Here is a 13,831-nt window from a genome sequence, read left to right on the forward strand (position 1 = left end):
TCTGTACATCCATCTAAGACTCACTCTTGATGCTTGTCTTGGTCACGTGATACATTTATCTGTCCCACCCTAAAGGCCGGTCCGTGAAAATATTTTCTGACATTGAACCGGTCCATGGCCCAAAAAAGGTTGGGGACCACTGCTATAGTACTGGCATAAAGATAGACATATAAACCAATGGAACAGAATGAGGAGTCCAGAAATAAACACACTCATATATGGTTATTTAATATTTGACAAGGGAGCCAAGAAGACTCCATGAGGAAAGGATAGTCCTTCCTGTATATGGTGCTGGGAAAACTGGATAACTGCATGCAGAAAAACAAAATTAGACCATATGTTACTCCCCTCACAAAATTAACTCAAAATGTATTAAAGACTAAAATGCAGCCTTGAAACTCTAAATTTACTAAAAGAAAATATAGAGAAAAAGCTCTTTGATCTTGACCTTAGCAAGAATGTTTTTCTGGATATGACACCAAAAGTGTAAGCAGCAAAACCAAAAATAAACAAGTAGGACTACATCAAAGTAAAAAGCTTTAGCCCAGTAAAAGAACCAATCAGCAACATAAAAAAAGCAACCTAAGGAATGAGAGAAAATATTAGCAACCACCTATTTAATTAAAGGTTAATGTCCAAAACATATAAGGAGCTCATACAACTCAATAGCAAAAACAAACAAAAAAACCCAGCATAAACAAAACAAAGTGAAAATACAATTTTAAAAAATGGGCCAAAGAGGACAGTTTTCCAAAAAAGATATGCAAACAGCCAACAGATACATGAAAAGATGCTCAGTGTCACTAATCATCAGGGAAATGCAAGTTAAAATGACAGTGAGACATCACCTCATACCATTTAGAATGGTTATTATCAAAAGGAAAAGAGGTAACACAAGTTGGTGAGAATGTGGAGAAAAGGGAACTCTTGTACCTTGGTGGTGTAGCCACCTTCGCAAACAGGGTTGAGGCTCCTCAAAAAATTAAAAATAGAACTGCCATTTGATTCAGCAATCCAAAAGAAATTTAATCACTATTTCAGAGAGGTTTGCATCTCTAGTTCATTGCAGCATTATTCACAACACCCACGATGTGGGAACAATGTACTGTAAGTGCCCATCAGCAAACGAATGAAAAAAATGTGGTACATATTTATACAATGAAATATTATTCAGCCACATAAAAGCCGGAAATCCTATGAAATGCAGTAATATGGGCATTATTCTGAGTGGCATAAGTCAGAGACAAACACTGCATATTCTCACATATGGGATCTAAAAAAAGCTGAAATCAAAGAAATAGAGAGTAGGATGGAGATTGCTAGGTGCTGGAAAATAGGAGAAATGGGAGATGTTTGTCAAAAGGCACAAACTCCTAGCTATAAGATAAATCCCTAGGTAGTTCTAGGATTTAAAGTACAGCATGGTGACTATAGTTAATAGTACTGTATAATATACTTGAAAGTTATTAAGATAAATGTTCTGACTCCAAACACACACACACACACACACACACACACACACACACACACACGCTAGTTATGTGAAGGGATGGAGATATTAACTAACCTCATTTTGCAATCTATATGTCTATCAAATCATCACATTGTACACCTTAAACTTACATATGATATATGTTAGTGCTCTATCTCAATAAAACTGGGGAAAATATAAATAAATATAAGGAAAAAGAACCCCACAGGATGAAACAGAGAATGGAAATAAATATCTATGCTATTAAAGAAAATAACAAGAGACCCAAAGAAGTCACCTTGCTCAAGGGTAGAATGACTCCTTTCTGACCTCAAAGAGAATGCATGATTTTTTCCTCCCAGGTGTTTGGGGCTGAACGGATACATTTTCTTGTTTGTTTTTATTCTACTTCAGAGAGCTGCTCCGAAGCCCTGGAATTCATGTAGCCCAAATCTATTTCCCTGAGACGTGGCTAACTCAGAAGTTTGTTTCCTTTTTAATAGATTTTTATTTTTTAATTGAACTTATTGGGGTGACATTGGTTAATAAAATTACGTAAGCTTCAGGTGTGCCATTCCAAAATACACTATCTGTACACTGACTGCATTGTGTGTTCACCACCCCAAGTCAAGTCCCCTTCAGTAGATTTATATTTTTAAAGATGTGCTAACATTTAAGAACAGACTTAATCTTCATTGAAATAGGAAATATATCCCACCCAGGATACTTTTGATAAGAATTTTCGCTGTTTTCTCTTGCCCTTCCAGAAACAAGGTACCCAGAGGATTTGAGCAATGGGAAGCTGGAATGATTAGCGTTTTCCCACAAGAGGATTAAAGAGAGTAGAGGAAAGCGTTAGCACGTAATAGAAAATGATGGAACACTCGGTGAGACCTTTCAGCAGGCTGGCCTGTCATCCCCTCAGGGGCAGCTCTGAGACCCACGAACGAACGCGGTTCCACAATGGCTGCAGACCATCACTGCATTTCCATTTCTTGCTAAGATCAAGGGCAGCTGTGTTCTTGAAAAAGAGGCCAGGCTCTAAAAGAAGTGTTTTTGTTTTGTTTTGTGTGTTTTGTTTTTTTTAAAGGTTATCTTATGGAAAGAAAGATCTTGCAAAGCTATCGGCATTGTTACCAGTATTTCGCTTTGCTTATTTTCGGGTCATCCTTGCGAAGGGGCCATGCTAATCTTTCCGTATCTCGGACGTTTTAGTACATGTGCTGCCAAAGCGAGTACATTGCTGTGCTTCTTTGCGGCGTGTCCAGAGGTGATGCCCAAAGGGAGCTTCTTCCCCCTGGCTGCCTTCACTTACATGGAAAATAGCAGTGATTTAAGTCAACGTTATCCATCCAACAACAATGCACTGACAGTCTTCGTTAAGCCACGTCCTGTTCAGGCCCTGGGACACACACGATTCCAAAATGTCAAGGATCCTATGTGTGTACAGTCCAGTCAGGGAGATACACAGCAAGGAAATAACACACAAAAATGTAAATTGGAACAATAATAAGTGCGACCAAGGGGAGAAACACAGTGTTATGGATGTGGATTAGGTATTTTTGAGGAAGTGACCAAAAAAAAAAAAAAAAGAGTTAGTGACTATAGTCTTGGAGAGGATAGGAAGGGGGTGCCAGGCCCTGGGCCCGGGGTGGGAGGGAGCGTGGCGAGGAGGCGCTGAAAGAGGACGCTGGAGAGAACTCGGGAGAAGGCGGGTGTAAGGAAGCGTCAGACCATCCATACTAGGTTTTGACTGTAGTACATATGGTGGACTATGGAGTTCTCTTTTCCCTAAACACAAAGAAAAGGCATTCAAGGGACTTAAGAGGGGTATGTTTCTGACATCTTTGCATCTGTGCCTTAGAAAGATCACTGTGGCTGCAATCTAGAGAATGATTTGAAAAGGCAAGGGTGGGTGATAGAGCACACAGCACTGAAAAAACCTTACTGAGAATTGTTACATGAAAGCAGCACTTAATTTATAAGAGAATAAAGCTGTAAAGGATGTCAAGGAATTTAATCTGATATTCTCCCTTCAGACCTGTGGATGTTACAAACTTTCAGGACAAATGACTTCATAAAGTCTCCAAGAAGAGAAAAATTTACCATATCTCCTGGGAACAGATACTGACATTTGACTTTATTACCGAGGATCCAATTTCATTGTTTTAAAATGCTTTGCTCTTATTGAATAACCTTCATGACAACATTGAGAAGCAAGGAGGCAACATAATTTTGATTTTATAGATGTGGAGTTTAAGAACGTAGGTCCTTAAGAGAGTAGTGACATATTTTAGGTCACGAAAAAAATTTTGTAGCAGTGACTTTCTTCCCAACTTTCCAGTTCTCTGAATGGTCCAGATGACTTTGCGTTCAACAGAAATGTTTGAAGCACTTAAAGTTGGATGCAAGTAAAGTGTAATGTTTTAGACTTGTTGGGGCATTTCCTTAAAGCTATTTCAAGCATGAGACTACAACTTTTGCCTGTTTTTACTTTTTATGTACATATTAGCTGCATTTTCCCACTTAATTTCTTCTATCCCTCTATGTTATTTATTAATCATTAGAGGCAGTTTTATACATAATAGTTTTATGAACATATAAGGATTTTGCTAAGTTCTCAGCCCTACTCTACATGGACTCAACCACAGCTGAGTGTCCAGTGTAGTGAAAATGATGGGGTTTTCAAAGGATTGATGAATTTCTTAGGTAATGAACTATGAAGTCTAAAAATTGTTTTGAAAATTAAATCAGAGTGTGACAGGAATATTTTTTCCTAAAGGTTAATTTTAATTAACATCTTTTTGCTTGATCTATGTTGTAATATTGACTCTCTGTTTTCTAGAGTTTTCAAGAAGTTTTTTTTGTTCGTTTGTTTTTGTTTTTGTTTTGCATTTTTCTGAAACTGGAAACAGGGAGAGACAGTCAGACAGACTCCCGCAGGCACCCGACAGGGATCCACCCGGCACGCCCACCATGGGGCGACGCTCTGCCCACCAGGGGACGATGCTCTGCCCATCCTGGGCGTCGCCATGTTGCGACCAGAGCCACTCTAGCGCCCGAGGCAGAGGCCACAGAGCCATCCCCAGTGCCTGGGCCATCTTTGTTCCAATGGAGCCTTGGCTGCGTGAGGGGAAGAGAGAGAGAGGAAGGCGCGGCGGAGGGGTGGAGAAGCAAATGGGCGCTTCTCCTGTGTGCCCTGACCGGGAATCAAACCCGGGTCCTCCGCATGCTAGGCCGACGCTCTACCGCTGAGCCAACCGGCCAGGGCCTTCAAGAAGTTTTAAATGTATATGATGCTGTAAAATAATTCCCGGGAATGTAAGTGGTAGCAATTTTTTATTACTCTTTTCTCCCCAAACGGGCAGACTTTTGGCCTAGAATCTGAACTCAGGATTTTTCTTTTTTCTTTTTCTTTTTTATTAAGTGAGAGCTAGAGAGGCAAGGAGACAGAGAGACAGACTCCCGCATGCACCCCAACTGGGATCCATCCGGCAAGTCCCATCTGGGGCCTCTGCTCAATTGCTTGGCAACCAAGCTATTTTAGCACCTGAGAAGAGGCCATAGAGCCATCCTTAGTGCCTGGGGCCAACTTGCCATTGGCCGTAGGAAGAGACTAGAAAGAGAGAGAGAAAAGGGGAGGAAGAGGGGTGGAGAAGCAGATGGTCGCTTCTCCTATGTGCCCTGACAGAGAATCAAATTCAGGACTTCCACATGCCAGGCCAATGCTGTACCGCTGAGCCAACTGGCCAGGGCCAGGAGTTTTCATTATCTTTTTTTAAATTGCATCAGAGAAAGTAGTTTAAACAGTTTGATTATTCACTATAGTAGGGGATTATTGCAGGAGAAAGTATTTTTTATATCATAAAAAGATATTATAATAAATACTAAAATTTATCTTTGAAAAACTGGCCAAGCATATAATGCTACATCTGGGTCAACTGTACTTACCTGAATAATTTAGGCAAAAGCCATTTATTTTTATCTAACTAAAACACCTGAGTAACAGAAGAAGCCTTGAGTTTTATGAAAATTATGTATACTTTTACCTAAACTTTTATACCATGTCAGGTTAGTACATTTTTCTGAGGAGATATCTAATTATTTAGTCAAAAAGTATTTTGAACTCATTGGATCTTGTAACTGACTAAATAAAAGTATGGAATAATGGATTTAGTGGGTAAAATTCGTAGTTTAAGGAGGAGTTGGATATTAACATAGTATCAAAGTATCTCTACCAAAATATTTAGCAGACTCCACCTTAACCCTGGGCTCAAGATTACTATCTTGATGTATGATACAATGATGGTACTTAAACTGTGTTCTGGAGAGAAACTTCTTGTTCCTTGATCATGTGTACTATGGTGGAATAAAAGCCTGCTAAAATGTAATACCGTTAATGTATCAATATATAAGTCAGGGCCATTATCTTTATTCAACATAGGTATCTACTATACTTTGATATCTTAATAAGTGTTTAATTCTAAGCAATTACTAATTTATTTGATATTTATTGAGCATGTACATGCAAGTCTAGTATAGATCACACACAGAGACAAGCATGTTATGACAGAATTCTCTTAAACAATTCTGTTACACGATTGGGCCTAACTAGGTTCCAGAATTTTGATTTAAGTATTTACAGTGGGTATTCTTGGTCCAGGTATCTGTAACTCGAGATTTTATAAAACCAACAACAACAACAAAAAATTCAGTTAAATATAATTGAAGTTAACCCCCCAAATAAAATATATATTCTTGAGCACCTATTGATATAAATAGTAATTAAATAAATACGCAAATGGCAGCCAAGGAACAACACTTCTCTATAGAGGAATCTTATTTAATAAGTGCTAAAGGAATGCAGGAAGTAGAAGGGCGCTACCGTTGTGTCACCACAGTAATACTTGTGCAGGCAAACATCTCCAGTGGATGCTGAAATTAGTGGGGGAAAGTTTAAGGAGAAACAGGATATTTGTGTCATCTCAAAGTATCTCCTCCAAAATAAGTAACTCTGCAGTAGAGCAACCTGGCATACATCCCCTTGAAAAGGACTCAAGTTAACATCAGCAGTGATAAGGTATATGGACATTATGTGCTGCCCTTTGATATAATGTCTTGAAAAGGGTTTATTACCTCTGTAATATCATTCCCAGTAATGCAAACTTGATTCTACCCATGAACAAGCAAGCCAGAATTAGGGTATATTATATTCTATAAGATGACTGACCAGTTCTCTACAACAGTCTCAGAGTCATAAAAAACAAAGACAAACAGAGGAACAGTAGTAGATAAGAGGAGACTGAAGACATGACAAAGCACTGTGAGGACCTGGATTGGTTGGATCCTGGAATAGAAAAAGACTCTTTGGTGGAGAAATGAGGGAAAGCTGACTAGAATCTGTAGTTTATTTGAAACAGTAGTGGCCCTGGCCAGTTGGTGCAGGAGTAGAGCATTGGCTTGGTGTGTAGAAGTCCCGGGTTTGATTCCTGGTCAGGGCACACAGGAGAAGTGACCATCTGCTTCTCCACCTGTCTCTCTCTCTCTCTCTCTTTCTCTCTCTCTTCTTCTCCCACAGCCATGGCTTGAATAAACAATTTGACCCCGGGCACTGAAGATGGCTCCATGGCCTCACCTCAGGCACTAAAATAGCTCAGTTGCTGAGCAACAGAGCAGCAGCCCCAGATGGACAGAACATTAGCCCCAGATATGGGTGGCTGGGTGAGTCCCAGTCAGGGCGCATGCGGGAATCTGCATCTCTGCCTCCTTGCCTCTTACTTGATAAAAAAAAGAAAAGAAAAAAAGAAACAGTATTGTGCCAAAATAATCTCCTGGTTTCAATATTTGTGTTATGGTCATGCAACACTGAGGAAGCTGAGTGAAAGTGTATACAGGAACAGCCCCGACTAGTTTTACAACTCTTTGTAAGCCTAAAATTATTTCAGAGTTGGGTGGTTTTTTTTTTTAAACAATGAAAATGGAAACCAACACTATAAAATGAGCACAATGTTCATTGTTGAACAAGCGCCTTAAGTGGGGAAGTCTAGGTCGCTGAATCCTATACTGCCTGTCCTGTACTTCATCTCCACCACTTCAAACACATTTGTTTTTTAGATATGGGCCTTTTGATATGTGGCAATGGTTCAATGTAACTATCATCATCAAAAACAAGATATTCTCTTTTTTTTTTTTAAATAATTTTATTTTTTTAATGGGGTGACATCAATAAATCAGGATACATATATTCAAAGATAACAAGACCAGGGTATCTTGTCGTTCAATTATGATGCATACCCGTCACCCAAAGTCAGATTGTCCTCTGTCACCTTCTATCTTGTTTTCTTTGTGCCCCTCCCCCTCCCCCTTTCCCTCTCCCATTCCCCCCTCCCCCCCGTAACCACCACACTCTTATCAATGTCTCTTAGTTTCACTTTTATGTCCCACCTACGTATGGAATAATGCAGTTCCTGTTTTTTTCTGATTTACTTATTTCGCTTCGTATCATGTTATCTAGATCCCACCATTTTGCTGTAAATGTTCCGATGTCATCATTTCTTATGGCTGAGTAGTATTCCATAGTGTATATGTGCCACATCTTCTTTATCCAGTCATCTATTGACGGGCTTTTTGGTTGTTTCCATGTCCTGGCCACTGTGAACAATGCTGCAATAAACATGGGGCTGCATGTGTCTTTACGTATCAATGTTTCTGAGTTTTTGGGGTATATACCCAGTAGAGGGATTGCTGGGTCATAAGGTAGTTCTATTTGCAGTTTTTTGAGGAACCACCATACTTTCTTCCATAATGGTTGTACTACTTTACATTCCCACCAACAGTGGATGAGGGTTCCTTTTTCTCCACAGCCTCTCCAACATTTGCTATTACCTGTCTTGCTAATAATAGCTAATCGAACAGGTGTGAGGTGGTATCTCATTGCTGTTTTGATTTGCATTTCTCTAATAGCTAAAGAAGATGAGCATCTTTTCATATATCTGTTGGCCATTTGTATTTCTTCCTGGGAGAAGTGTCTGTTCATATCCTCTTCCCATTTTTTTATGGGATTGTTTGTTTGTTTGTTGTTGAGTTATATGAGTTCTTTGTATATTTTGGATATTAGGCCCTTATCTGAGCTGTTGTTTGAAAATATCATTTCCCATTTAGTTGGCTTTCTGTTTATTTTGTTATCAGTTTCTCTTGCTGAACAAAAACTTCTCAGTCTGATGTAGTCCCATTCATTAATTTTTGCCTTCACTTCTCTTGCCATTGGAGTCAAATTCATAAAATGCTCTTTAAAACCCAGGTCCATGAGTTGAGTACCTATGTCTTCTTCTATGTACTTAATTGTTTCAGGTCTTATGTTTAGATCTTTGATCCATTTTGAGTTAATTTTTGTACAGGGGGAGAGACTGTAGTCCAGTTTCATTCTTTTGCATGTGGCTTTCCAGTTTTCCCAGCACCATTTATTGAAGAGGCTTTCTTTTCTCCATTGTGTGTTGTTGGCCCCTTTATCAAAAATTATTTGACTATATATATGTGGTTTTATTTCTGGACTTTCTATTCTGTTCCATTGGTCTGAGTGTCTATTTTTCTGCCAATACCATGCTGTTTTGATTGTCGTGGCCCTATAATAGAGTTTGAAGTCAGGTATTGTAATGCCCCCAGCTTCATTCTTTTTCTTTAGGATTGCTTTGGCTATTCGGGGTTTTTTATAGTTCCATATAAATCTGATGATTTTTTGCTCTATTTCTTTAAAAAATGTCATTGGAAGTTTGATGGGAATTGCATTGAATTTGTATATTGCTTTGGGTAATATAGCCATCTTGATTATATTTATTCTTCCTAGCCAAGAACAAGGTATATTCTTCCATCTCATTATATCTTTTTCAATTTCCCTTAACAATGGTTTATAGTTTTCATTATATAAGTCCTTTACATTCTTTGTTATGTTTATTCCTAAGTATTTTATTTTTTTTGTTGCAATCGTGAAGGGGATTATTCTTTTGAGTTCCTTCTCAGTTGTTTCATTGTTGGCATATAGAAAGGCTATTGACTTCTGAATGTTAATTTTGTATCCTGCGACCTTACTGTATTGGCTTATTGTTTCTAGTAGTCTTTTTGTGGATTCTTTGGGGTTTTCGATGTATAGGATCATATCATCTGCAAAAAGTGATACCTTTACTTCTTCTTTTCCGATATGGATGCCTTTTATTTCTTTGTCTTGTCTGATTGCTGTGGCGAGAACCTCTAGTACCACATTAAATAAGAGTGGAGAGAGTGGACAACCCTGGCTTGTTCCTGATTTAAGGGGGAAAGCCTTCAGATTAGTGCCATTTAATATGATGTTAGCTGATGGTTTATCATATATGGCCTTTATCATGTTGAGATATTTTCCTTCTATACCCATTTTGTTGAGAGTCTTAAACATAAAATTCTGTTGTATTTTATCAAAAGCCTTTTCTGCATCTATTGATAAGATCATGTGGTTTTTGTTCTTTGTTTTGTTGATATGGTGTATTACGTTAACCGTTTTGCGTATGTTGAACCATCCTTGAGATTCTGGGATGAATCCCACTTGATCATGATGTATTATTTTTTTAATATGTTGTTGTATTCGATTTGCTAGTATTTTGTTTAGTATTTTAGCATCTGTATTCATTAGAGATATTGGTCTGTAGTTTTCTTTTTTTGTGCCATCCTTGCCTGGTTTTGGTATGAGGGTTATGTTGGCCTCATAAAATGTGTTTGGAAGTATTGCTTCTTCTTCAATTTTTTGGAAGACTTTGAGTAGAATAGGAACCAAGTCTTCTTTGAATGTTTGATAAAATTTGCTGGTATAGCCGTCAGGGCCTGGACTTTTATTTTTGGGGAGGTTTTTAATGGTTTTTTCTATTTCTTCTCTACCGATAGGTCTGTTTAGGCTTTCTGCTTCTTCTTGACTCAGTCTAGGAAGGTTGTATTGTTCTAGGAATTTATCTATTTCTTCTAGGTTGTTGAATTTAGTGGCATAAAGTTTTTCATAGTATTCTACAATAATTCTTTGTATATCTACGGTGTCCGTGGTGATTTCTCCTCTTTCATTTTGGATTTTGTTTATATGAGTTCTTTCTCTTTTTTCCTTGGTAAGTCTTGCCAAGGGTTTGTCAATTTTATTGATCTTTTCAAAGAACCAGCTCCTTGTTCTATTAATTTTTTCTATAGTTTTTCTGTTCTCTAATTCATTTATTTCTGCTCTGATTTTTATTATCTCCTTTCTTCAGCTGGTTTTGGGTTGTCTTTGTTCTTCTTTTTCTAGTTCCTTAAGGTGGGAAGTTAAGTGGTTCACTTGGGCTCTCTCTTGTTTGTTCATATATGCCTGAAGTGATATGAACTTCCCTCTTATCACTGCTTTTGCTGCATCCCATAGATTCTGATATGTCGTATTGTCATTTTCATTAGTCTGTATAAATCTTTTGATCTCTGCACTTATTTCTTCTTTGACCCATTCATTTTTTAAAAGTATGTTGTTTAGTTTCCACATTTTTGTGGGATTTTTTTCCTCTTTTTTGCAGTTGAATTCTAGTTTCAAGGCTTTATGATCAGAAAATATGCTTGGTACAACTCCAATTTTTCTGAATTTGCTGATGTTGTTTTTGTGGCCCAACATATGTTCAATTCTTGAGAATGATCCATGTACACTGGAGAAAAATGTATACTCAGTCACTTTGGGATGAAATGTCCTGTAGATGTCTATCATATCCAGGTGCTCTAGTGTTTTGTTTAAGGCCACTATGTCTTTGTTGATTCTCTGTTTGGATGACCGATCTAGAGCCGTCAGCGGTGTATTGAGGTCTCCAAGTATGATTGTATTTTTGTCAGTTTTTGTTTTAAGGTCAATAAGTAGCTGTCTTATATATTTTGGTGCTCCTTGGTTTGGTGCATATATATTAAGAATTGTTATGTCTTCTTGATTCAGTGTCCCCTTAGCCATTATGAAATGGCCATTTTTATCTCTGAGTACTTTTCCTGTCTTGTAGTCAGCATTATCCGATATGAGTATTGCTACACCTGCTTTTTTTTGGATGTTATTTGCTTGGAGTATTGTTTTCCAGCCTTTCACTTTGAATTTGTTTTTATCCTTGTTACTTAGATGAGTTTCCTGTAGGCAGCATATAGTTGGATTTTCTTTTTTAATCCATTCTGCTACTCTGTGCCTTTTTATTGGTGAGTTTAATCCGTTTACATTTAGTGTAATTATTGATACTTGTGAGTTCCCTATTGCCATTTTATGTCTTGCTTTCTGTTAGTTTTGTGTCTTGTTTGATCCTTCTCTTTCCTTTTTCTATCTTTTGTTTTTATTTGGTTGTATTCCATACATCTTTCCTCTGTTGCTATCTTTTTTATCTCATGTGCTTCTGTGGTGTTTTTTTCAATGGTGGTTACCTTTGAGTAATGAAAAGGGTCCCTACCCTGTTCATTGTAGCAAACTATTTTGTGAGTACTTTTGCACTCCATCGTCCTTTGCTACTGTTAATCTCCATCTTCTCCCCCTCTTTCTTTTTGTTGTTGTCACAGTTTAAATTTGGTTTTATTGTGTTCTTCTTGGAGCTTTTACTTGTGGCTCTGTTTTTTTTTTTGTTCTTTGTATCTGATTGGAGAACCCCCTTTAGTAATTCCTGGAGTGGGGGTTTTCTGATGATAAATTCCCTCATCTTTTCTGTATCTGTGAATGTTTTTATTTCTCCTTCATATTTGAAGGATAGCTTTGATGGGTATAGTATTCGTGGCTGAAAGTTTCTCTCTTTCAGGACTTCAAATATTGGGGTCCACTCTCTTCTAGCTTGTAGAGTTTCTGCTGAGAAATCTGATGATAATCTAATGGGCCTTCCTTTATATGTTGTATTCTTCTTTTCCCTGGCTGCCTTGAGAATTTTTTCTTTGCTGTTGGTTTGTGTCAATTTCATTATGATATGCCTTGGAGTAGGTTTGTTGGGGTTAAGAAAACTCGGTGTTCTGTTTGCTTCTTGAATTTGAGGCTTTAGTTCTTTCCACAGGCTTGGGAAGTTCTCATCTATTATTTGTTTGAGTATGTTCTCCATTCCATTTTCTCTCTCTTCTCCCTCTGATATACCTATTATTCTTATGTTATTCTTTTTGATGGAGTCAGATAATTCTTGTAGGGCTATCTCATTTTTTTTAATTTTTGAGTCTCTTTCTTCTTCTCTCTGTTGTGCCTCAAGTTGCTTGTCTTCTATTTCACTAATCCTCTCTTCTATCTGACCTGTTCTATTAGCTAAGCTTGTTACTTTGTTTTTCAGCTCGTGAATTGAGTTTTTCATCTCTGTTTGATTTGTTTTTATAGTTTCAATTTCCTTGGATATATATTCTTTGTGTTCATTGAGTTGTTTTCTGAGCTCCCTAAATTGCCTTTCTGTGTTTTCTTGTATATCTCTGAGGATTTTTAGGATTTCTATCTTGAATTCTCTGTCATTTAGCTCCAAGGTTTCCAATATATTAAATTTTTTCTCCATAGATTTTTCCTCATCTAGCTGTTACCTCTCTTTCTTTTGTATCCATGATATTCGATTTTCTCTTCCTTAATGGCATCTGAGGGTAGTTTTGTTGATAGTGTTAATGAGATTTAATAAAGAATAAAAAGTTAAAAAAATAATAATAAAAAATAAAAAATTGAAAAGAGTTGTTTTTTTTAAAAAAAAATTAATAATGAAATAAAGAAAAATAAAATAAAATAAAAATTTTTAAAAAAAGGAAATTATTCCCCCCCTCCTTTTTTCCTCTCCTCTCCTCTCCCCTCTTTCTTGAGAAAATCTTGTGGTGGACTGTGAATTATAACAAACAATGCCTGTGATGGAGGGCCTGAATTGGGGAAAAGTAATAAAGGGGCAAAAAAAAAAAAAAGAGCGTATGGACCCACAAAAAGCAAATAAGGAAAAAATTTGGGTCAAGAATAAAATGATTTGCTTTTAGGTGTTGGTGTTGTCTAAGAGTTATGATGAGAGGAATATGAGGAAAACGGAAAAATGGGGGGACAAATTAAAAAAATACTATTGTGTTTAGTGGAACAAGAACTAGATAAAATGGAGAGCCAGGGATGGGAGCACTGCTAGTGAGTTAAAAAGGTGAAGTAAAAAACCCCCAAAATGCCACAAACATAAGTTTGAGTCCCAGATAAGATAATTTGTTTGTTATTGAGGTTTGAATGAGAGGAGATGTAAAGGAGAAAGGAAGAAACTAATATAGAGGGAGAAAAGAAAGAGAGAGAGAGAAAAAAAGAGGGAACCAGTAAAAGAAGAAAAAAGAAAGGAGAGAGAGAGAGAGTTAAGGGTTTTGGAGTGCAACCCTCATAGAGAGAAAGGAAGAGGA

The 13,831-nt window shown here is 37.4% G+C and overlaps 1 protein-coding gene and 1 non-coding gene across 2 annotated transcripts in view; one reads left to right on the forward strand and one right to left on the reverse strand.

Annotated features, from left to right (window-relative positions):
• Positions 1–13,831, forward strand: part of FN1 (fibronectin 1) — a 351,744-nt gene that overhangs the window by 206,179 nt on the left and 131,734 nt on the right. The window lies entirely within an intron of this gene.
• LOC136307168 (U6 spliceosomal RNA) lies at positions 2,605–2,710 on the reverse strand. The gene has a single exon (XR_010725842.1). It is a non-coding gene; the product is annotated as a U6 spliceosomal RNA (small nuclear RNA).

The sequence above is a fragment of the Saccopteryx bilineata genome, chromosome 5 (assembly GCF_036850765.1).
Source record: "Saccopteryx bilineata isolate mSacBil1 chromosome 5, mSacBil1_pri_phased_curated, whole genome shotgun sequence".
Lineage (NCBI taxonomy): Eukaryota > Metazoa > Chordata > Mammalia > Chiroptera > Emballonuridae > Saccopteryx > Saccopteryx bilineata.